At 43.1% G+C, this 24,200-nt stretch overlaps 1 protein-coding gene across 4 annotated transcripts in view; it reads right to left on the reverse strand.

Annotated features, from left to right (window-relative positions):
* LOC112235186 (double-stranded RNA-specific editase 1) overlaps positions 1–24,200 on the reverse strand; it is a 182,914-nt gene that overhangs the window by 131,383 nt on the left and 27,331 nt on the right. For 3 of the 4 annotated variants that reach the window (XM_024403610.2, XM_024403605.2, XM_024403596.2), the window contains exon 2: positions 7,672–7,747. The gene's annotated coding sequence lies outside the window, so the exon portion shown is untranslated. Of the gene's footprint in view, positions 1–7,671; positions 7,748–24,200 lie in introns of those variants that run through there. The other variant, XM_024403616.2, reaches the window with a different exon arrangement.

Genomic DNA, 24,200 nt, shown 5'->3' on the forward strand with positions numbered 1-24,200 from the left:
TATCTTGCCTATGCTGCTCTGTACCATCACTCATTCATATATCCTTATGTACATATTCTTTATCCCCTTACACTGTGTATAAGACAGTAGTTTTTTTGGAATTGTTAGTTAGATTACTTGTTCGTTATTACTGCATTGTCGGAACTAGAAGCACAAGCATTTCGCTACACTCGCATTAACATCTGCTAACCATGTGTATGTGACAAATAAAATTTGATTTGATTTGATTTAAGAACAAATTCTTATTTACAATGACAGCCTACCAAAAAGCCTCCTGTGGGGATGGGGTCCTGGGATAAAATTAAATAAATAAATACCATATAAATATAGGACAAAACACACATCACAACAAGAGAGACAACACAACAGAGACCTAAGACAACTTAGCAAGGCAGCAACACACAAATAAATACAAATAAAACAATGACATTGAGTGGCAGTGTTTTTTCAACTAATGCCATTTTGCCTGAGGCTGATGTGGTGCAGGTGTCTGTACACGTGCATATACACACACACACACTCTCTCATTCAAATAAACGCATACATGAACACACACATACATGTAATAGTGCCAGACATGCACTCAAACATATACAGTTGGCATCGCATTTGTGATTTTTGTTGTCCTTTGATTTTATAATTTTTTGTTTCTTTATTTTTTATTATTTTTTAAATTGCATTGTTGTTTGCTGTTTTCTTCAGTCTTTCTATTTGTTCTCTTTAGTTCATTCTCTTGGTTGTTGGTGCATTGGAGGAATGGAATTCATTTTTCTTCTTGGGGGCATCGGATGGTTGAGGGACAGCTATTGGGTTACTGTGGGGGGGGATCTTGGAAGGGTTCTGGTTAACTTTTTTTGGCCTGGTGGGAAATCTGTCAACGTGCACTTGAGCAGGGTATTGACCCTGGATGCTTCGATGTGTCGCTCTGAATGGGAGTCTGCTGGATGACTGATATGATGTAATTGTTGAGTGGCTTCATTGCAAGTATATTGTATGTGTACTATAATAAAAAAGGCAACAACACATGACAACACAGCATGGTAGCAACACAACATAACAACATGGTAGCAGCACAAAACATGTAAACATTATTGGTCACAGTCAACAACGGAAAGGTCAAGAAAGTAGAGACAATAATACATCACACAAAGCAGCCACAACTTTGAATGAAGAGATTGAAATAAAAACTGTCTAGTTTGAGTGTTTGTTGCAACGCGTTCTAGTCGCTGGCTGCAGCAAACTGAAAAGAGGAGCGACCCAGGGATGTGTGTGCTTTGGGGACCTTCAACAGAATGTGACTGGCAGAACGGGTGGTGCATGTGTAGGATGAGGGCTGCAGTAGATATCTCAGATAGGGGGAGTGAGGCCTAAGAGGGTTTTATAAATAAACATCAACCAGTGGGTCTTGCGACAGGTATACAGAGATGACCAGTTTACAGAGGACTATAGAGTGCAGTGATGTGTCCGATAAGAAACATTGGTGGCAAATCTGATTGCCAAATGGTAAAGAACATCTAGCCGCACAAGAGAACTCTTACCTGCCGATCTATAAATTATGTCTCCGTAATCTAGCATGGGTAGGATGGTCATCTGAATCAGGGTTAGTTTGGCAGCTGGGGTTAAAGAGGAGCGATTTCAATAGAGGAAACCAAGTCTAGATTTAACTTTAGCCTGCAGCTTTCATATGTGCTGAGAGAAGGACAGTGCACCATCTAGACATACTCCCAAGTACTTGTATGAGGTGACATTTCTGACATTATACACTGCACTCCTTTGAGAGAGTTAGTTAGCAAACCAGGCCAAAGACCCCTAAGAGACACCAATACTCCTTAGCTGGCCCACAAGAATGGAATGGTCTACAGTATCAAAAGCTTTGGCCAAGTCAATAAAAATAGCAGCACAATACTGCTTAGAATCAAAGGCAATGATGGCATCATTGAGGACCTTTAAGGTTGCAGTGACACATCCATAACCTGAGCAGAAACCAGATTGCATACAAGAGAGAATACTTTAGACATCAAGAAAGCCAGTCAGTTGATTATTGACAAGTTGTTCCAACACTTTTGATAAAGAGGGCAAAATAGAAATTAGCCTGTAACAGTTAGGATCAGCTTGATCTCCCCCTTTAAATAAAGGACGAACTGTGGCTGCCTTCCAAGCAATGGAAACCTCCCCAAAAAGGAGAGACCAGTTAAAAAGGTTGACCTGGCCTCCACAATCACCCGACATCAACCCAATTGAGATGGTTTGAGATGTGTTGGACCGCAGAGAGAAGCAAAAGCAGCCAACAAGTGCTCAGCATATGTGGGAACTCCTTCAAGAAGGTTGGAAAATCATTCCTCATGAAGCTGGTTGAGAGAATGCCAAGAGTGTGCAAAGCTGTAATCAATGCATAGGGTGGCTACTTTGAAGAATCTAAAATGTATTTAGACTTTTTCAACACTTTTTGGGTTACTACATGACTCCATATGTGATATTTCATAGTTCTGATGTCTTCACTATTATTCTACAATGAGTAGGTGTCCAAACTTTTGACTGGTACTGTATGTAAATGTGATGTTTTTATTTTTAGACATTTGCAAACATTTCTAAAACCTGTTTTTGCTTTGTCATTGTTGGTTATTGTGTGTAGATTGATGAGGACTTTAAAAATATATCTATTTTTAGAATAAGGCTGTAACAGAATCTGCAAAAAAGGGGTCTGAATATTTTCTGAACGCACTGTATATAAATCTAAGGTTAACGTAAGTAGAAATTCCAAAAACAAGGCAAGATTGTCCAATCCAACATATTGCATACTTAATTACCATTTAAACGTACACCTGCAAGTAGTGAGTGCAGCACTCATTTATAAACAAGTAAAAGCTAGGGTGGCTTAGGCTTTGCACATATTGGGCTTTTGCCATCACTGGTATTACATCACTGCTCAAGGCAGACAAGCAAGCCCATATATTTGCTGTTGACTGAGGGGCTTTTGACACTGAGCCAAACCGAGCCAAGGCACACTAGCTGTACCGAGCTGGCCTGGTTACGCATCCACCGTAAATGCCGGAACAGTGTGCCCGGAACAGTGTTCCGAGACAGCGCAGTTTGGTTCAGGTCGATAGCGTGAAAAGTGTACATTGAACAAAACCTTTCCAATGGGTCATGTTGGGCACTAACAGTGATAGATATGAGCCTCTATGTGGGTTCCAGCAGAATGAGTGGGTTGTTATTTCAAATCGCTGGCCATACAGTCGCTGATCCAAAACCTACAGCACTTTGATATGAGATCCATCTGTTTTTTGACTAGGTCTGGACATGTTGGACAAAGAGGCAGGTAGAGAGAAAGAGAGAATACACGTATAGAGGGTGCTATTCTGAAGTGATCTGAACATCAACATTCAGGTGAATTCCTATTTAAATAGGCTTTTTGTCCTAGTCGATGTGAATCATTAGGGCCAACGATGCATGGCTAAAACAGGTCAACCCAACTATGGGTTGGGCAAAAAAATTACGCTAATCCTACATTCGGAACATTAATGCTGTGACATCACTCCATAAGAGAGAAGGCATTGCATTGTACACGGCATCAGTCCCACATACTACTGTAGGGCTGGGCGTGTCTTAAGATTCATATCAGGCACTGCAATAAAAATCTAAACAAACGTCTCGGAAGCAAAGAGCAAAAACATGGTATCCAATCACTATTTCCCATTGAAATGGATTCCCACACAAGTCTCCTCATGCGGGACACAAGTCTTGCGAGTCACCATAGCGTCTGTAGTTGATCAAGCCAAATATGAAGAGGCCTAAAGTGTAAAAAGTATATCCTTTTTCACAGTGCCTTCAGAAAGTATTCAGGGGTATGAATGCTTTCTGAAGGCACAGTACACGAGTCGGAGTCACTAGGGCTTATCCTGCTCTTCTTCTACTTAAGTAGAGCGCCTGAAAACCTATTTAGTGGGAATTGGCTCCATTTGGGCTGATAAAATGGCTCGCTGGAAGAGCGAGTGTTCAGCTGAAGTCGGAAGTTAACATACACTTAGGTTGGAGTCATTAAAACACGTTTTTTAACCACTCCACAAATTTCTTGTTAACTATAGTTTTGGCAAATCGGTTAGGACATCTACTTCGTACATGACACAAGTCACTTTTCCAACAATTGTTTACAGACAGATTATTTCACTTATAATTCACTGCATCACATTTCCAGTGGGTCAGAAGTTTACAAACACTAAGTTGACTGTGCTTTTAAACAGCTTGGAAAATTCCAGAAAATTATGTCATGGCTTTAGAAGCTTCTGATAGGCTAACTTGACATCATTTGACTCAATTGGATGAGTACCTGTGGATGTATTTCAAGGCCTACCTTCAAACTCAGTGCCTCTTCACTTGACATCATGGGAAAATCTAAAGAAATCAGCCAAGACCTCATAAAGTACATTGGAGACCTCCACACGTCTGGTTCATCATTGGGAGCAATTTCCAAAATGCCTGAAGGTACAACATTCATCTGTACAAACAATAGTATGCAAGAATAAACACCATGGGACCACGCAGCCGATATACCACTCAGGAAGGAGACGCGTTCTGTCTCCTAGAGATGAACGTACTTTGGTGCGAAAAGTGCAAATCAATCCCAGAACAACAGCAGAGGAAATTGTGAAGATTCTGGAGGAAACAGGTGCAAAAGTATCTATATTCACAGTAAAAACAAGTCCTATATCGACATGACTTGAAAGGCCGTTCAGCAAGGAAATACCAATGCTACAAAACTGTCATAAAAAAAGCCAGACCACGGTTTGCAACTGCACACGGGTAAAAATATTGTACTTTTTGAAGCAATGTCCTCGTCTGATGAAACAAAAATAGAATTGTTTGGCCATAATGACCATCGTTATGTTTGGAGGAAAAAGGGGGAGGCTTGCAAGCCGAAGAACACCATCCCAACTGTGAAGCAAGGAGGTGGCAGCATCATGTTGTAGGGGTGGCTTTGCTGCAGGAGGGACTGGTGCACTTCACAAAACAGATGGCATCATGAGGATGGAAAATTATATGGATATATTGAAGCAACGTCTCAAGACATCAGTCAGGAAGTTAAAGTTGTGGCAAAATGGCTTAAGAACAAAAAAGTCAAGGTATTGGAGTGGCCATCACAAAGCCCTGACCTCAATCCCATAGAACATTTGTGGGCAGAACTGAAAAAGCTTGTGTGAGCAAGGAGGCCTACAAACCTGACTCAGTTACACAAGCTCTGTCAGGAGGAATGGGCCAAAATGCACACAACTTATTGTGGGAAGCTTGTGGAAGGCTACCCAAAACATTTGACCCAAGTTAAACAATTTAAAGGCAATGCTACCAAATACTAATTGAGTGTATGTAAACTTCTGACCCACTGGGAATGTGACGAAATAAATAAAATCACTCTACTATTATTCTGACACTTAAAATAAAGTGGTGGTCCTAACTGATCAAAGACAGGGAATTTTTATTAGGATTAAATGTCAGGAATTGTGAAACTGAGTTTAAATGTATTTGGCTAACATGTATGTAAACTTCCAACAAACTGTATGTATGTGGGCATGTGTGTCTGGGCAGTGAAAGTTCAAGTGTCATATGAAAGCATGGACACACACACACACACACACACACTACAGAGCCCAAGGTGAGATGGTCTATGTCTTAACGATTCTCCCTGCAGGCTGCCTACAGATTAACACATCTTTTCCACTGTCATAATTGAAATATCACTGCAAGACATCTTAGACTATAGAGAAGATTTAGTAAATCATTTTTAAAAAAACAAGAACTCATTTAAATAGAAGCGGTCCCATCAAGAATAGCCTTGAATTTTTCATCTTCCTGGCATCTGTCAGTGCACACCTGGGCAGAGCAGTATGCCCAGGCAGACAAGCACACTGTGGGTGGATGCATGTTCAAAAATGGCTAGACCGTGACTCAATCCTGTCGGTGGATCTCGGTTTGTCAATAAACAATGCCTGTCGGTTTGCCTGCCTATACGCCGGTCTCGGTCGGTCTGTCTACTATGACTGCTCTCCACAATAGTATCTCAGTCAGCATTTGCCGGTATCCTGTACCCAGTCTGCTGTGCTTGCCTGTGGCGGCACTCATTGACTCACTGTGTTGACTGGTTCAGTGTGTTGACACTATTTTGCCAACGCTGCAGTAAATAATCCTTACTGTAACGGAGGTGAAGAGGGGGAGACAGAGGACATCACAGGCAATTTGCCTTCCAGGATGAACATCAGCATTGTAACTGTTCCACCCCCCTCCCTGGCAATTTCCCTAAAAACCATGCGTCGCCACTAATAGAATTCAGCATGACCGGTGCTGGCACTGACGTGTGTGTGTGTGTGTGTGTGTCCAGTACACTGCCAATTATATGTGTGGATCAGGCTCCCCTGGAGGCCTATATTAGCGTGTGCAGATCGAGAGGGAGAGAATGGGAGAGGCAACGGCAAGAGAGGAGAGCGACCCACGTTTCCAGCCAGCAGAGCTCCTGAGGGAGTTAATTTGCCTGCACAACAGAACGACAGTCTCAGCGCGTCAATGCTGCCAGCTTAACGCAGTCACTTCAACACCGCCAGGCACTGCTGCCCGTGCCACAGCCTCGGGGAGCTGCTGAACAGACCGGGCATTCAGTCAGTGCTCCACTCCGCCGTACTGCATGGCATCCCCCAGAGAGCTCTCAGACGGCTCAGGACCAAGTTGGGGGGGGCCTTACACAATGCAAAAAAAACAGAGAAAAAAAAACAGAATTTCCAAAAAGGGAATCGGATCCTTTAGGAGCCAGCATAGTGCACAACAAATCAGCCTTAAATCACCCGAACTTGGTTTGGATTTCCACCAGGGGGGAGAAAAATAAGAATCCCAGACCCCCTGCTATTTGGGCTGTTCAAAATTAGAAACTGGGTAGAATTGTTATATTCTAAAACCTGAGAGAATACATCAAAAAGTCTCTGTGTGCCAGATGACGCAGGTTACAACCATTTGGTGTAACGCACACTGCCGTTTTATGATACGGAGCTCATAGTTGCGGTGGTCATATGGGCAACCTTAATTATTAATGTGTCGGGCATCGGAAACACAACCCGGGTTGGTTGTAGTGTCACTTTCAATAAGGCAGCCTTAAAGCTATTGGGTTACCCAACACAGGGATATGATATTCATATGGTCTGCCTTTTTACATATTCATGGATTTAACTGTTGAAGGGACTGGGTCTTGTTGCCGAGTTGAAGATTGATGATTGTGTCCTCTTGGTGCCAATGTCAAGCCATGTCACTCAAAGGCCCGGACAGAGCCACACCTACCCAGGTCTCATACTGAACAAACCCTAGCAGCTAGTCATACTTTATTTGAAAACAAATAAACTGCAGCTGCTCCAATTGATCTACAAGCTTAAAGTTGTGTCTGTCAGGCACAAGTTGGGTAAGGACGAACAATCTGAAAAGTCAGAAAAATCTAAATCCCACAATGTCGGAAGTCGGACTCCACAGGTCAGCCTTAGAGTAGTGACAGCGACCTTAACCAATGAACAGTCCAAAAAGCCTGAATTGTCTGTGGAGTATTCTAGAATACCAGTGTGCTGGAGTTTCTTTTTCAAATGCTGATTATAGAGAGTCACAAATCACGTAAAGGTGTGGTGAACTACACTCTTTTCAACTTACTGAGTCTCTGGGCGGTCAGTGGCGTGATGCAGCTCTTTGCCAAAGTTTCAATGTCCTACGAGCAGGTGTCAGAGCTCTGAAAAAAGAGAGAATATCAGTATTATAATAATAATATTGTTCTTTGTGTAAAACAGAGAAGTCAGCCAAGCTACACTGAACAAAATTATAAAACGCAACATGTAAAGTTTATTTTCGGTCTGTAATAAAAACCCTTTTGTGGGGAAAAACTCATTCTGATTGGCTGGGCCTGGCTCCCAGTGTGTGGCTGCACCCCTGCACAGTCATGCAAAATCCATAGATTAGGGCCTAATATATTTATTTTGACTGATTTCCTTATATGAACTGTAACTCAGTAAAAATCATTGAAATTGTTGCAGATTGCGTTTATATTTTTGTTCAGTATAGATAACAATACTAAACCTAAATGGGAAGTGTTCGAATTTCCCAGACACCCATGCCAAGTGGAGAAGTATCCACTTACCCAGATGCTCCGACCCTCAGCCCAGCGGTGTGAAACACATGACCGCCAACAAATCAAAAGTCAAAAGACATCACAAAATGTGTCTGCCAAACATCAAACTGTGTGGTAGTCCATATTTGTAAGGCTCAAGGAAACTGGCAGAGGGGTTAGACACCACCCACCCCCCCCCCAACCAACCAATTGCATTAGGCGATCCAATTATAGGAGCATTAAGTAGAAGTCTCACCCGAGACAGGTGAGAGGCAACAAAAAAAGGGGGGAAAAAAGTGGCAAGATGACTCCTTTTGACAAGGGCTACCTTAGCTTCGGAGTAAATTCAATCCCTGGCATCTGAGAAAATCACAATCAACTAGGGACTTGACCTGAAAGCGATCTGTGTAATAAGGCAGTGCCCAGTGCAGGTGGCAAGACTGGCATAGGTGATGGGCTTTGGCATGCCAGCCGGAATGTCAGTCTGCACGATTATACAGGTCAGGACCATTAGAGTAACAACTGCAAGTAAGCAAATCAGATATCACATGGTCATTTGTCCTTGAGTGACAACATTGACCCGATACTGGTTGGTCGTGTCAAAGGAAACCCGACGGCCATTCGACACTTAGAAAATGAAGATGGCTGGACAAATCATTCCAAACAATATTTGAGCAGATGGATTCAACTCAAAGTATGCAATATACGTGGATGTAACATTGGTACGAAGGGAAAGAGGAAAATGACTTCATTAGTGTTCATTAAATTTGAATGAATGCAAAAACTGCTTGTTAGCAATGATGGGGAGTGACAATTATTTATTTTTTTACAGAGCGAAGCGATTTCCACTTAGCTTGAAGTAAAAAATAAATAAAATTAAAAGCACTGTGCCGCCCTTAAGTGAGCTGTTCAGCCAACCAAAAGAGGCTAGTGTGGGGTGAGTGGTGCAATCCATACGGCTGCTGCACGTGGCATATGGTCAAGTTGGGTCTGAAGCAGCCACTCTCCATGCATCACGTCTTATCATGACCCATATGTGCGGAAGAGATGGAGAAGGGCATCAGTATTCCAGGCCCTCACCAAAGTGCTCTTCCTCTCCCTGAGCCCCCATAATCACAGCCAAGACAGGGGGGATTTCTCCTACAAGGCGGGGGTCGCCTTCGCGCCTTATCGCACCGGCCTATCTGCTAGTTCAGGCTAGGGTCCTGTTTTCTCAATTTCCACCTGACTGACATGCCCAAAGTAAACTGCCTGTTACTAAGGCCCTGAAGCCAGGATATGCATATAATTGGTACCATTAGATAGAAAACACTTTGAAGTTTGTAGAAACGTTAAAATAATGTATGAGACTATAACACAATAGATATAGTAGGAGAAAATCCAAAAGAAAAACTAACCAATATGTTTTTTTGTTTTTGTGAGAGCCCATGCTCTTACACTTGAAAGTTTTGGGGCATATCCAAATCCAGCTCCCAGATTGCAATTCCTATGGCTTCCCCTAGATGTTTCAGGCTGGTTTCTTCCAAAGCCTATTGTAAAAACAGACAGTGCAGTTATATTAACAAGAATTTAAGCTTTTAACTGATATAAGACACTTGTATGTTCCTAAATGCTTAATATCCATAACTTTTATGATTATTTATTTGAATTGCGTGCCCTCCAGTTCCACCGGAAGTCGCTAGCGGGACACCTAGCCTTGAGATTGGTGGTGAACAAACTCTTGTCCTCAGTGTAATGCTGGCACACCAAAAGCTACTCCAGATGTTGATAACTTGATTTGATACCACAGGGGTCGTCATCAGGCCACTGGGATCCTAAAAATCATGACGAGCTTAAAAAGTTTGTCATGGGGACGTTTTTGCATAATTAAAAAAGGTTACGACATTGGTTTCATGGTAATCGCAACAATCCGACACGGCATGGTATGACGTCATTAATTTAAAAAATGTAAACACTGCATGGTTATGGATCTGTTATGACATAGGACGGGTTGTTTTTATTTCTGGCATGGTAAGCGCAGCCCTGTGCTACGTATCTCCATTCATAATAAGAGGGAAATGGGGAGCAAAAGCTACAGATGATGGCAAACACATAGGATGTCTTCATCCTGGCTTTAAAACACAGCCTAGAAAATAGAGCAGCACATCCTGTCAAACACTGAGACCAGGCAGCCAGTGAAGTGACAGTTAAATTGAGCAAGTCCCCAGACGCATCCATGTCACGCAAGCGAAAACAGATGCAAGACAGTGACTGAAGCTAAATTAGGCATCTTAGCCCACTGTTGATTGTGACATAAATATCCACTCAAGCAATCACACAAACCCACTGCGCGCACACGCGCACTACAATGCCAGAATTTAACTCCCTAAGGGATAGGATAATTAGGGCCGGGATGATACCGGCGTCGCGATACTTGTTAGCATCATGGCAAGGAAACAAAACCAAGCAGATTTAACTTCTTTAGGAAAAACAGCCCTAATGTTGGAAACAAATATTATGTTGTCGTCCTGAGTCACATTTAGTTTCCAAGCTATAGCACACAATATTTTACATGTTTTTTTTTATTTTTTTTTAAATGGACCAAAGAGTTAGGTCTGCTTTGTGTTTTCATTTTTGCCCATGGAAAACAAAAATAAATTGTGATACTGATAGTCACAACCCTAATGATAATGCTTACCTGCATTACCACAATGCAAGATGCATAGGTAGGCCTCTACAACCATACCCACTTTCACAGCCACAAACCGTCTCCACCCCTCGATTAAAGCCTTCATCTTCTCAGCATGTATCCAAGCTATTGTCAAGGGGGCAAAAAAGTGCCCCCGATGAAGATTAGTGAGGTGATTACCTCACTCTAGTGAGGTGTTTTTGGACACCAGAGTTCAACTATGGCAACAACACTTAGTGACAGTGAAGAATCTCCCACAGACTGCACAGCAATGTCAAAAATGGAGATGCTATGGGATGCAAGCACTTCTGTAGCCTGGGTGACAATCCTGTTTCTGATCGCCAAGTTGGTATGGTTTTGCAAATGCAACAATGTAGCGTTGTGAAATCCAGAAACAGACAGGTAACCAACCGGGCTAGCTATCTTGTGACCAAGTTTAAAATGACCCCTTGATGCAGTCGGAGGGAGAGACTGCTGCCAACATCCCTACTGATTTGACTTTCTGTAACAAAGGATAGCCTACCATTATCGCTCTAAAGACCATCAAGGAAACAAAATATTACACTTACAGCAAAATGATCTCCGTGCATTTGACTAGGCATAAGCAGGAAGGCAGAAAACCAATGACCACCCCCCCACAGTTTTCCAACACTTGAACCCACAGTAGCAGCATAGGTCATGTGTTTTGTGCTTAGTGCTGACACCATTTTCACCTGTCCGCTAAGAAAACCATATCTGCAGACCCAATAAAAACAGACACTCAAACAGCGAGTGGTTTTCCCCTACGCCTACAGCGCTGGCTTTGCGTTCTTGCGAACTTAATCCACCAAGTCCGTTTTGTGAAGGCAAACGGTGAAATACGCCCATCCAGATAGACGAAAACTGCAAGCAGACAGTTAGGCCTGTAAATGTTCTTGCGAAAACTGCTTAGATTGGAAAGCATCTGCTGAGATTTCCACTTTTCCGAACTGCTTGGATTCAGAAGAGGAACAAGGGGTGTTGGAGTGCCAAGTGTATTTGTTAGTGGAGCGGAACCGAAACTGATCAGAACAGTTGAGACACAGACGTAATTATCCCCATTCCCTTGAGTCTGCCAAAAATGTAGGCTGGATGGATTCCCATCGTTGAATTTCCCTACGACTCAGACAAACTCTTAAAATGCTCTCTCGCTTGCTTGCAATGATACGGTTACTGCATAGGACGACGAAAAAAAATTACCACTATTTGCTCATCCTCCGGCCTCGAAAGAACCCCATTAAATATACATTAGACGACACAAAAAAAAAGGTTGATTATCTCCCTCCGTGTGGGGCTTCATCTCCCTGGGCCATGGGCCAGGAGGCACTGTATGCAATAAGCAGACTGTTGCCTCGTCAAGCAAGAAACACAGTTAAAACATCACAGGTCTAATGAGGGTAGAGCAGCAGCGTCAGCAGTACTCAACGAGACTGCAGCAACATCTTGCTAGAGCCAAGAAGCCGTCACTCCTCCACGGTTCATATGGGCAGTATAAAGAAAGAAGAAAAAGAGGCTGTTATAGCCCTGCAGAGCAGCAATATGCTCTAAGTGCTAGAGACACGCAACACGAGTATTTAGTTGCTTCGATTGCTGCAGAGAGCTGGACAATAACGAACCAGATGAACGTCCCTGGCCCATTTCAAACCCAGTTGAGCAGCGCTTTGCACACCAAAGTCAAATGTTTGTATTTCGCAAGACTGAAAATGCGTTGGGCCAGTAACCGAAAGGTTGCTAGTTTGAATCCCTGAGCTGACAAGGTAAAACATCTGTCATTCTGCCCCTGAACAAGGCAGTTAACCCACTGTTCCTTCCAAGGCAGTCATTGTAAATAAGAATTTGTTTTCTGACTTGTCTAGTTGAATTAAGGTTTAAAAAAATAAAGAAATACTACTGCAAATAAACCAAAAGGGGCATATAAAGGACGCAAAACTGTCAATCTCACCCAATGAAACCACTTGGCTCCCCACATCAAAGAGCTCCTATTGGCTTGAATGACAGTGTGTGATAGTCTCCCCGGGACACCAGTCTCCCATCGCTACCATTATTATCTCGCAAACAGACCCAACATCATTCATTATGAATGACGAGCCAGGGGCAAGGCAGGTCAGGGCTCTTTGCTCATTCAACGAGTGCTGGGAAACGGTCAGAAAGGCCAAGGAGGAAAAGGGCAAAGGAGGGTGAGAGAATGGGCGTCGCTAGGGCTGCATAATATGGTAACTTAAAACGTTTTAACCTCTGGCAGTTCACTGCTTACCTTTGTACCATTGGCCATTTGAACTGCTTAAATTTCAATAAAAACTGTGGGGGGGGGGAATGGGGGAGTCCTAAAACTTTTGACCGGTAGAGCGTGTGCGCACCCATCCACCAAAAACAAAAAAATACCAAAACTGTATGCTCTATGACAATAGGTTGATTCAGTTATCCCACATCCTCTCAGGCCTCAGGGTTGTTCTCGCTCTTCCTGCCCTGGATCCCAGGTGTAAACAAAGCTATGGTCTAAAACCTGGGACCAATCTATTTGTTCCAACAGGGCTAACGTAGCAATTGAGGGGGAACTGTCGGTGCAGGGTTTGAACCAGACACCTTGTGGTTACGGGGAACGTGCACTACCACCTGTGCCATAAAAAGGTCAGGCCTCTAGGCAGATGCAGCAGTACACTCTCATAAAAAAGGGGGGGTCAGGCTACAGTGAGATAACCATGGGATGGTGAGGAGGATTTTGAACTAGGAAGATTGAGGAAAAACAATTGCAAATTCTAACAGTGATTATAAGATTATGATAAAAACGCAGTTGTCACCGTTTATATAACGATGACGATAAAGATAAGCGTGAGAGTCAAATCAAGACACTGACACCGATTACACAAAATCTAAGTGATGATAACATTGAAAGGATAAGATGATGCTGTCGTGTAATCCTTTAATCATCATCATTCACTTTGAATCATGATACTGAGGACAACCATGACTGATGCAACAGGCTGTGTAAGCTGATGATATTTGGCCCGCGCTAACAACGTTCAAAAGCTCAAACTCGGTTATGAAAATCCACACGCGATTGTCATTCTTCTACCATAATGCTGTTGAGCCATCTCGTTCTGTACACACACACACACACACGTAACGATGTGAAACGCTAGCTTAGTTAGCGGTAGTGCGCTAAATAGCGTTTCAATCGTGATGTCACTTGCTCGGAGACCTTGAAGTAGTGGTTCCCCTTGCTCTGCAAGGGCCGTGGCTTTTGTGGAGCGATGGGTAACGATGCTTCGTGGGTGACTGTTGTTGATGTGTGCAGATGGTCCCTGGTTCGAGCCCGGGTATGGGCGAGGGGACGGTTTAAAGTTATACTGTTACGCACGCACGCACACGAAGGGAGGAGAGCACCACAAATCACCATACATCAAAAGTAAAAAGTCCTCTTCCTGGAGAGTTGTGTTTCATGTCATCTTCTTGGCGGTGAATCACAAGGCTAACAAGCCCGGGCAGGTGCATCAGTCTCTGGTGCAGAGAGAGAGACAGAGGGAGGAAGTCGTGATTTAAGATTCACTCGAACCAGATTAACACTGATGGAAAAAAAGAACAGCTTCTACCATGACCTGTGACAGACAGCAGGTGAGATATACCCTCAAATTACAAACGAGAGAGATATGACATATATAGGGAGTGAGAGCGAGGGAGAGACGAAGAGAGCAGTATAATTTTTACTGCAGAGAGATTAGGCTCTGTGTGGTCTCGCAACACAAACACGTTTCTTTAGATTCCAGTCAAACAATAGTAACAAAATGACATAGAACAAAAGATAAAATGATCATAAAGGAGAATGACTATGACAGGGTGGTTTAGAAAAGGGAGGGGGAGTCGGAACGCAGCAGGCCACTGCGGAGGAAAACAGTGCTTGTGTAATGCATTCAAAATTGTCCCACCTTCCAACTGGGATTGGAGGCTGCTACTGCAGTGGAAGTGGCCGGGAGAGAGAGAGAGAGAGAGTCTTTGACAGCACAAGCGGCTATGACCCACAGAGAGAGAGGGGGGAAATAAGAGAGAGAGCTGGAGAGAGGAATAGGGAAAGAGATTAAGCAAGCGAGACCGTGAGAGCACAAGGGAAAGATGACCCTCACAGATGTGACATCCAACTCCCTTTGCGCACACACAAAACACCCAGCCAAGGTGGTCCCTTATGCCTCATCAGGATAATGCAGTGTGTGTGTGTGTGTGTTGGGGGGAGGGAGCGACTCTAGAGCAGGGAGCACCAGCTCCCTCGCTGAGAGATTGTCCAGCCAGGGAGGATTCATTCCCCAGCCAGGGAGGATTCATTCCCCAGCCAGGGAGGATTCATTCCCCAGCCAGGGAGGATTCATTCCCCAGCAGGGTCAGTGAGTACCAAGCAGCATGGCATCCACTCACTCGCTGACCTACTATACTCCGTATCACTGCATGTGCATGCACATTTTCTGTCCGAATAATTGGACTTAAGGGTCAATATATTTGTATAGGGTCTATACATTTAAAAAGCTTACAGAAAGGTTTTGGTGTGGAACCAAAGAAAGTGCACATTGGGTGTGTGTGTGTGTGTGTGTGTCATTATGTTATGCATAATGTGGGTGTGTGTGTGTGGCACAAATGCGATTGCATCCATTTTAGTTTGTGCGACTGTCTTTCTTGGACACACTGTTATTGCTCTACACACTCTGCTGTGGCAGAAGTTGCCTTATAATAGACTTCATTTAGCTTCTGTTCAAGCCCTCCAAAAACAGTTCCACTTGTTTAACTCGGCCAAACCCATCCAGCTGTCCATCAAATAGTCGAGAGCTGTCCAACGGCTCGGCCCCGTTTAAAAAGCCCCGTCTGCTCCAGGAACACCATCTCTTTTTCACACGTCAACATGACCGGATTGATCGCTATAAAAACACGGAATAAAATGTTGATCTACTGCCCCTGGGGTAAAAAATAAAATAATGTGACCACTGTAAAATACTCTGAGGTGGCTGTGGAGTGGACACGGACTTCTCACTGTTAACTGATCATAGAGTGGAAGGTGAGGTCATTGCAAAATCGATTAGAAGAACGTTTTTAATAAATACCCTGGGTAGAGTGCCAGATTTTTGCTCCTGCCCAGCACAAACACCCGACTCACCTAATCAAGTGCTCGACCGTTTGCAGATCATTTGTGCCACAATTAGTGCTGGGTTGGAACAAAAACAGAAATGCCTGATTTAGATAAGAATTCAGACCCTTTACTGTGAGACTCAAAATTGAGCTCAGGTGCATCCTGTTTCCATTGGTCATTATGAGATGTTTCTACAACTTGACTGGAGTCCACCTGTGGTAAATTCAATTGATTGGATTTGGAAAGGCACGCACCTGTCTACATAAGGTCTTTCAGTTGACAGAGCATGTCAGAGCAAAAATCAAGCCATGGGGTGAAAAGGAATTGTCCATAGAGCTCCGAGACAGGAATGTGTGGAGCCACAGATCTGAGGAAAGGTACCAAAAAAAATGCCTGCTGCATTGAAGGTCCCCAAAAAACGGTGGCCTCCGTCATTCTTAAATGGAAGAAGCTTAGAACCACCAAAACTCTTCCTAGAGCTGGCTGCCCAGACAAACTGAGCAATAGGGGGAGAAAGGCCTTGATGATCAGGGAGGTGACCAAGACCTGAAATTCCAAAATGTGAGAAACTCCCCAAATACAGGTGTGCTAAGCTTGTAGCGTCATACCGAAGACGCGAGGCTGTAATCCCTGCCAAAAGGTGCTTCAACAAAGTACTGCGTAAAAGGTCTGAATACTTATGTGATATTAAAATGTGATACTTCCAGCATTTCTATAAACCTGTTTTTGCATTATCATTATAGGGTATTGTTTGTACGTCAATTTCATAATAAGGCTGTAACGTAACAAAATGTGGGAAAAGTCAAGGGATATAACACTTTCCGAATGCACTGGATGATAGACATTTTCACAATCTAAAAGTCGTATTCCTATTAACTTCCAGTGTCTGTGAGAGGGAGTTTATCACGGTGCTACGCCATAGCGGACAGATTTCGGCCTGCTTGAACGCCAATTACTCAGACACACACGAAAATCGATAGAACATCACTCAGAGGTGTATAAAAACAATACAACGTTCAAAAAAGTGTGAACCTTTCCTTTCAGAACAGAACCAGGCAAAGAGAAGGGAAACTCCAATGTGGTGCAGGGTATGCAGAGGAGCCTAGTGCTTTTAAAACTCGCTACTTTTATTTTTATGTACCAATGTGGACCCACCCTGGCATTGCTTGTAAACCAAAACCCATAAACAACGCCCAATGTCCTTAAAAACAGACCTCCATCAAACAGGCAATGTTGTACAGCACGGCTCTCCCATAGCACAACTCCAATTAGACGAAAGGAGGCGGATGGGGGACGACAAGGGTCGGAGGAGAGAAAAAAAGGCACAAGACAGAAAAAAGAGCACTCATGAGTGACCAAGAGAGGAGATAGTGAGAAGATGGTACTGGAATACCCGAGGACAGATGTATCTGCGTGCGTGTATGCGTGTATTCGCAGTTAGACAAAGGGATAAGTCTCAAAGCGAGTGTAATGCGGTGGCCGGCCATTCCTGAGGTGTCACCCCCTTCCCCCCATCTTTCTTCTCCATTGGATGTGCCTCCATCTTAATCTTCCCCTGGCTGTCTACCTCATCCCTGCGCATCGAAGGAGGAAGGCAGCCGAGAAGACACACTTAGCCATTCATCCACATCCATTAATTCATTCAGTCGGAGGACAAATAATTCCCCTTTTCATTGGGTCTCTACAGCTATCAGAACCTATTACATTTCAGTGTATGTCTTCTTCACTAGTTGATATCGATGCGGGGTTGACGTCAGAATACAAGGGACCATTGTGCTGTACAATAACGAGGCAGAAATGTGTTAATGGTCCAGCCCCACTCCAAGCCATTCAGGAGACAAATTGTAAATTCTATTTGAGCATGGGGGGGTCTTAACGTGAATTGAGTAGATTCCATTTTTGTGAACTAATTCCAACGGTCAGTGATCAAGTGATTAATGTAGGTTGTGTGTCCATTTCCGTTACTATTTTATGAACTATCCACACCTAACAAGTCAAGTGATTGTATGAGAAAGTGAATGTGTTATAACACAAACAAAGACAGTGAACATTTATGAAACCACTCTGTTGCAACAACAAAACCAAGTGAGGCAATATATTGGGCAATAAAGAATATTTAAGATGGGAAAACAGAAGTTTGAGACACACTTGCCATGTTTATTCAACAAACCTTTTGGCCCAAGTTAATTGTTCAACTTAATAAGCAATAAATCCTTTTGGGATAACAAAACAAAAATGTTAATGTAGTGGGCAAAGACCTAAATCTGACATGTTTCTTTGCAATATGTGGTTATCTACATTGAATCGAATGGCAGAGAGGTATGGCTAGGACTACAGCCTAGAATATATATAGTCCCCGTGTAAACGATATTGTTCAAACAGCGTAAATACTCAAACCCTGCCTTTAATAAACTAATATGTGATAGTGTGTACATCACATACATACAGTAAGAGTGAGTGAGTGAGTGAGTGAGTGAGTGAGTGAGTGAGTGAGTGAGTGAGTGGTTTACAAGCAACCAAATCTTGTGGGGAGATTAGAGTGATTAGATATGGCTTAAGCAGATTTGTTATCGTGTGACTGATCAACTCATTATTGGTCGAGAGAGAAAAATAATAATAATCAGGACTCCTTCTCATACATATTGATAGAGCGAGAGCTAGATATTGAGCGAGAGAGCAAGAGCGACACACAGATATCAATTAATATCAATTAGCAAACATGCAGAGACCTGAAGGAGGCAGCCAACATGACACAATTAGATGGTTTGACGGCGGCAGACAAAATAGTTGCTACGGAGCCAACAATCAAAGGCTGTGGTCCTAGCCCTCATCCTGGGGTGAGTGGTCCTAGCCCTCATCCTCTGATCCAAGCGGTCTCAGACGTGCTCAATGGGATTGAGAGCCGGTCTCGTCGATGGCCATGGCAGAACACTGACATTCCAGTCTTGAAAGGAAATCAGCCATACTGCTTATCTCTGCATGGTGGCTTTGTCATGTCAGGATGAGCGTACAAGAAGGGTACCACATGAGGGAGGAGGATGTCTTCCCTGTAACACACAGTGTTGAGATTGCCTGCAATGACAACAAGCTCAGTCTGATGATGCTGTGACACACCACCCCAGACCATGACGGACCCTCCACCTCCAAATCGATCCCACTCCAGAGTACAGGCCTTGGTGTAACGCTGTTCCTTCGACGATAAACGAGAATCCGACAATCCGACCATCCCCCCCGGTGAGACAAAACTCATCAGTGAAGAGCACTTTTTGCCAGTCCTGTCTGGTCCAGCGACGGTGGGTTTGTGCCCATAAGCGATGTTGTTGTCTGGTGAGGACCTGCCTTACAACAGGCCTACACAAGGCCTCAGTCCAGCCTCTCTCAGCCTATTGCAGACAGACAGTCTGAGCACTGATGGAGGGATTGTGAATTCCTGGTGTAACTCAGGCAGTTGTTGCCATCCTGTACCTGTCCTGCAGGTGTGATGTTCAGATGTACCAATCCTGTGCAGGTGTTGTTACACGTCTGCTACTGCAAGGAACATCAGCTGCGAACATCAGATGTCCGTCCTGTCTCCCTGTCTTAGGAGTCTCACAATACGGACATTGCAATTTATTGCTCTGGCCACATCTGCAGTCCTCATGCCTCCTTGCAGCATGCCTAAGGCACTTTCACTCAGATAGGCAGGGACCCTGGGCATCTTTCTTTTGGTGTTTTTCAGAGTCAGTAGAAAGGCCTCTTTAGTGTCCTAAGTTCTCATAACTGTGACCTTCATTGCCTACCATCTGAACTGTTAGTGTCTAAACGACCGTTCCACAGGTGCATGTTCATTAATTGAACAAGCATGGGAAAAAGTGTTAAACCTTTACACTGAAGATCTGTAAAGTTATTTGGAATTTTACGAATTATCTTTGAAAGACCGGGTCCTGAAAAGGGGATGTTTATTTTTTTTGCTTAGTTTATATCCACAGTAAAACGAGTCCTATATTGACATAACCTGAAACGCCTAACCTGAAATGCCGCTCAGCAAGGAAGAAGCCAATGATCCAAAACCACCATAAAAAAGCAAGACCACGGTTTGCAACTGCACATGGGGACAAAGATCATACTTTTTGGAGAAATGTCCTCTGGTCTGATGAAACAAAAATAGAACCGTTTGGCCATAATGACCATCATATGTTTGGAGGAAAAAGGAGGAGGCTTGCAAGCCGAAGAACACCATCCCAACCGTGAAGAAAGGAGGTGCCAGCATTATGTTGTGGGGGTGCTTTGCTGCATGAGGGACTGGTCCAATTCACAAAAATAGATGGCATCATGAGGTAGGGAAATTACGTGGATATATTGAAGCAACAGCTCAAGACATCAGTCAGGAAGTTAAAGCTTAGTCGCAAATGGGTCTTCCAAATGGTCAATGACTCCAAGCATAATCCCAAAATTGTGGCAAAATGGCTTAAGGACAACAAAGTCAAGGTATTGGAGTGTCCATCGCAATGCCCTGACCTCAGTCCTATAGAAAATTTGTGGGCAGAACTGAGAAAGTGTGTGCGAGCAAAGAGGCCTACAAACCTGACTCCGTTACACCAGCTATGTCAGGAGAAATGGGCCAAAATTCACACAACTTATTATGGGAAGCGTGTGGAAGGCTACCTGAAATGTTTGACCCAAGTTAAACCATTTAAAAGGCAATGCTACCAAATACTAGTTGAGTGCATGTAAACTTCTGACCCACTGGGAATGTGATGAAAAAAGCTTAAATAAATAATTCTCTACTATTATGCTGACATTTCACATTCTTAAAATAAAGTGGTGATCCTAACTGACCTAAAACAGGGAATTTTTACTAGGATTAAATATCAGGAATTGTGAAAAACTGAGTTTCAATGTATTTGGCTGAAAGGTGAATGTAAACTTCAGACTTCAACTGTAGATTTTCACATGTTTGACTTACAAATAGAGGTTTCTGCATTTGTCTACTGATTGGACACAACTTAGAGCTACTTTACCGTGATGACTACATCTGATAAGAGTGACTACTTTAAGCAACAAAGAATCAGAGTTCATATACTTTATTTAAAATTGCCTCGATTTAAGCAACAACTCTTGACTACTGTAATTGTGTTAAGTCATCATTCTGAACTTTCAAAAGCTGTGGCACAGTGAAGTTGGGAGCTGACAAAGTGGGAGCAGGATGACTAGGCCCACCTGGAGAGCCAGTTTGAGAGGGGCATTGGGGTTGTTGAAAGGACATTTAATCACCACTGTGTCTCAGGCGTCCTCCTCTGTGTGAAGCCTTCTTTCCTCCGACTACTCAGCCAAAAGGGTTAGAAAATGAAGCAAAGGACAAACATTTTGCAATGGAAAAATAAAAAAGTCAACTTAATTGCGGCACGCCAACTCCAGTTAGCGAGAAGCCCCTACAAGCGTGATCAGACTCATCAACTTTAATGATTCTGGGAGTTGTGATTCAAAGCGAAACCCCTTTCCATCAAAATGTCAGACCAGGTGAAGTGACCCACAACAGAAGTCCAGTCTGAATGCCACTGCCAAGCATTGGGGTGCAGATAGTCAGCTGTGATTTGGGAAGTTGGGTGCATCTGGGTATTCTACTCTAAGCAGCCAAATATCTGTGAGGGGACACAACACCCCCCCCACAAAAAAAACATGGGATATTTTTTTTGTTTGAACATAAAAGCATCCAGAGGGTTTTCTGACTGGTAGTCAGTTTGTTGGACCTCAGCAGTGATGGGGGTAGAAGAGGAGAGGGGGGAAATCACAAGCATTGTACCCTTCTTGCATATGGACCCTTTCCACTAGTGATGCTAAACACTAGTTAGTTTGATGTCTGTGCTTGAGAGTCCCCCCTTCTCAAAGTGACTTGAATTGATCTGACAATCGTCAGAGAGGCGCTCTCTGGAGAGGTCAGTGTTCTCAGTCGTGGAACTCAACCCCAAGAGGAATAATTTGGACCATGTGCATACACAAAAACGCACAGATAAACCCCCCCCCCCAAATATACCTACACACACTGTCACACAAGTTTGCCATAGGCCAGATTACGACCTATCATCTCCTACATCTCAGTACTGAACAATGGGTGAAATGTGTCACTCCATCACTGACTGATATAGAGAATTAAAACAAAAACACAGCCCAGCAGTGACCGGGCAATCCACAACATCCCTGCAGTGGAGAGGAAACAAAAGCGGAATTAATTAGGGTTTGCACTGGGAGCAAAAACAACAGTGGAATTTGCCTCTCTTCAATTTGCATCATTCCACTTTAATGTATATGGTTTTTCATTGCTATTACGTTTATGGGGGGGGGGAAAACACAAAATCACTTCTCAATAAAATCTTTCGAAATGCGCCAAAAGCCACAGCTAGCTAATTAGATATTAACTCTGTAGTGACACGGAAAGCAAAGCAGGGAGACTAAAGCTAAATAAGAACATTTAGTAATGGAGTTGTACAGCTGTACTACAAACATTATGCTGCTTTAGATAGGATAATATGCTAGTGTGTTCAAAATGGAAGTATTACTGTAATGCATAATGCTGTATTGTAATGTTCTGTTTGTCTGAAGCATTAATCCCATGTAAAAAGGTATGATGATACATTTAATGCAGCACAACAATGGGACACATACAGCACCTTCAGAAAGTATTCACACCCCTGGACTTTCTCCACATTTTGTTGTGTTTACAGCTGGAATTTAAAATGTATTCTATTGAGATTGAGTCACTGGCCTACACACACTGTCAAAGTGGAATAATGTCTCTAGAAATGTTACATGTAATTAAAATTGTCTTGAGTCATGAAACAGCTTTGTTATGTCAAGCCTAAATAATTTCAGAAGTACGAATGTGCTTATCAAGTCACATAAGTGTTTAACATGATTGTTGGATCACTACCTCATCTCTGTACCCCACACATACAGATAATTGTAAGGTCCCTCAGTCGAGCAGTGAATTTCAAAACAAGATACAACCACAAAGACCAGGGAGGTTTTCCAAGGCCTCACAAATAAGGGCACGTATTGGTAGATGGAGGGAAAAAAAGCAGACATTGAATATCCCTTTGAACATGGTGAAGTCATTACACTTTGGATGGTGTATCAATCACCTAGTTACAAAAAAAAGATAGGCGTTCTTCCCAATTTATTTGCCAGAGAGGAAGGGAAGTGCTCAGGGATTTCACCATGAAGCGAATGGTGACTTTAAAAAACAGTTACATGGCTGTGATAGGAGGAAACTGAGGATGGATCAACATTTTAGTTACTAACCTAAATTACAGTGAACAGAAGGAAGTCTGCACAGAATAAAAAAATATCTGAAAACATGCTAAATAAAATAACAAAAATTGTCCTGAATAGAAAGCGTTATGTTTGGGGCAAATAAAACAGAGTACCACTTCCTATTGTCAAGCACGGTGGTGGCTGCATCATGTTAGGGTATGCTTGTCATCGGCAAGGACTAGGGAGTTTTTTTGGGATGAAAAGAATAACGGAATAAAGCTAAGTCCAGGCAAAACCCTAAAGGAAAACCTGGTATAGTCTGCTTTCCAACAGACACTGGGAGACAAATGCACCTTTCAGCAGGACAATAACCTAAAAACACAAGGCCAAATCTATACTGGAGTTGCTTAACAAGACAACGTTGAATGTCCCTGAGTGGCCTAGTTACAGTTTGACTTAAAAGCGACTTGAAAATCTGTGGCAAGACTTGAAAATGTCTGTTGTGAAATCTGCGAATGTATTGTAAATGTTTGAAAATAGTACAAACTGCCTTAATTTTGCTGTACCCAAGGAAGAGTAGCTGCTGCCAAAGGAAAGCCATAATAAATACAAATAAGTCGAGGGGTATGAATACTTTGAAGGCACTGTACATGCTATGTAGTATGATACTTTCAGAGCTGCAGGGTGTGGGCCATGTACAGCAGTCGGAGACTGTCGGTGGCCTGTGCCATTGCTGCAGCAGGTCTCCGATCGAGAAGAGCAAGGCTCATGATCTCCTTCCAGACACTGTCGTTCCCCATTATCCTCAGCGTGGGCATCACCAACAGGTCAGATGCCCTGCAGACCAGAACAGATGAGCTCCATTATAGGCATGTCTCAAGTCATATTAAATTTACATTCTTACATCTACTATAGGAGGTTCCGTTCAGGCTTGCCATATGAGTTATTCAAACAAAGCAGGCAACTGGCAATATCACATTCACAACTGCACAATACTCAAAGCACAGCTGTAAATTGTAATTGATCTGTGTGTAAGCAGAACTGTGGAGTGCACT

This window comes from Oncorhynchus tshawytscha, linkage group LG03, assembly GCF_018296145.1.
Source record: "Oncorhynchus tshawytscha isolate Ot180627B linkage group LG03, Otsh_v2.0, whole genome shotgun sequence".
In the NCBI taxonomy this organism is placed as follows: Eukaryota; Metazoa; Chordata; class Actinopteri; order Salmoniformes; family Salmonidae; genus Oncorhynchus; species Oncorhynchus tshawytscha.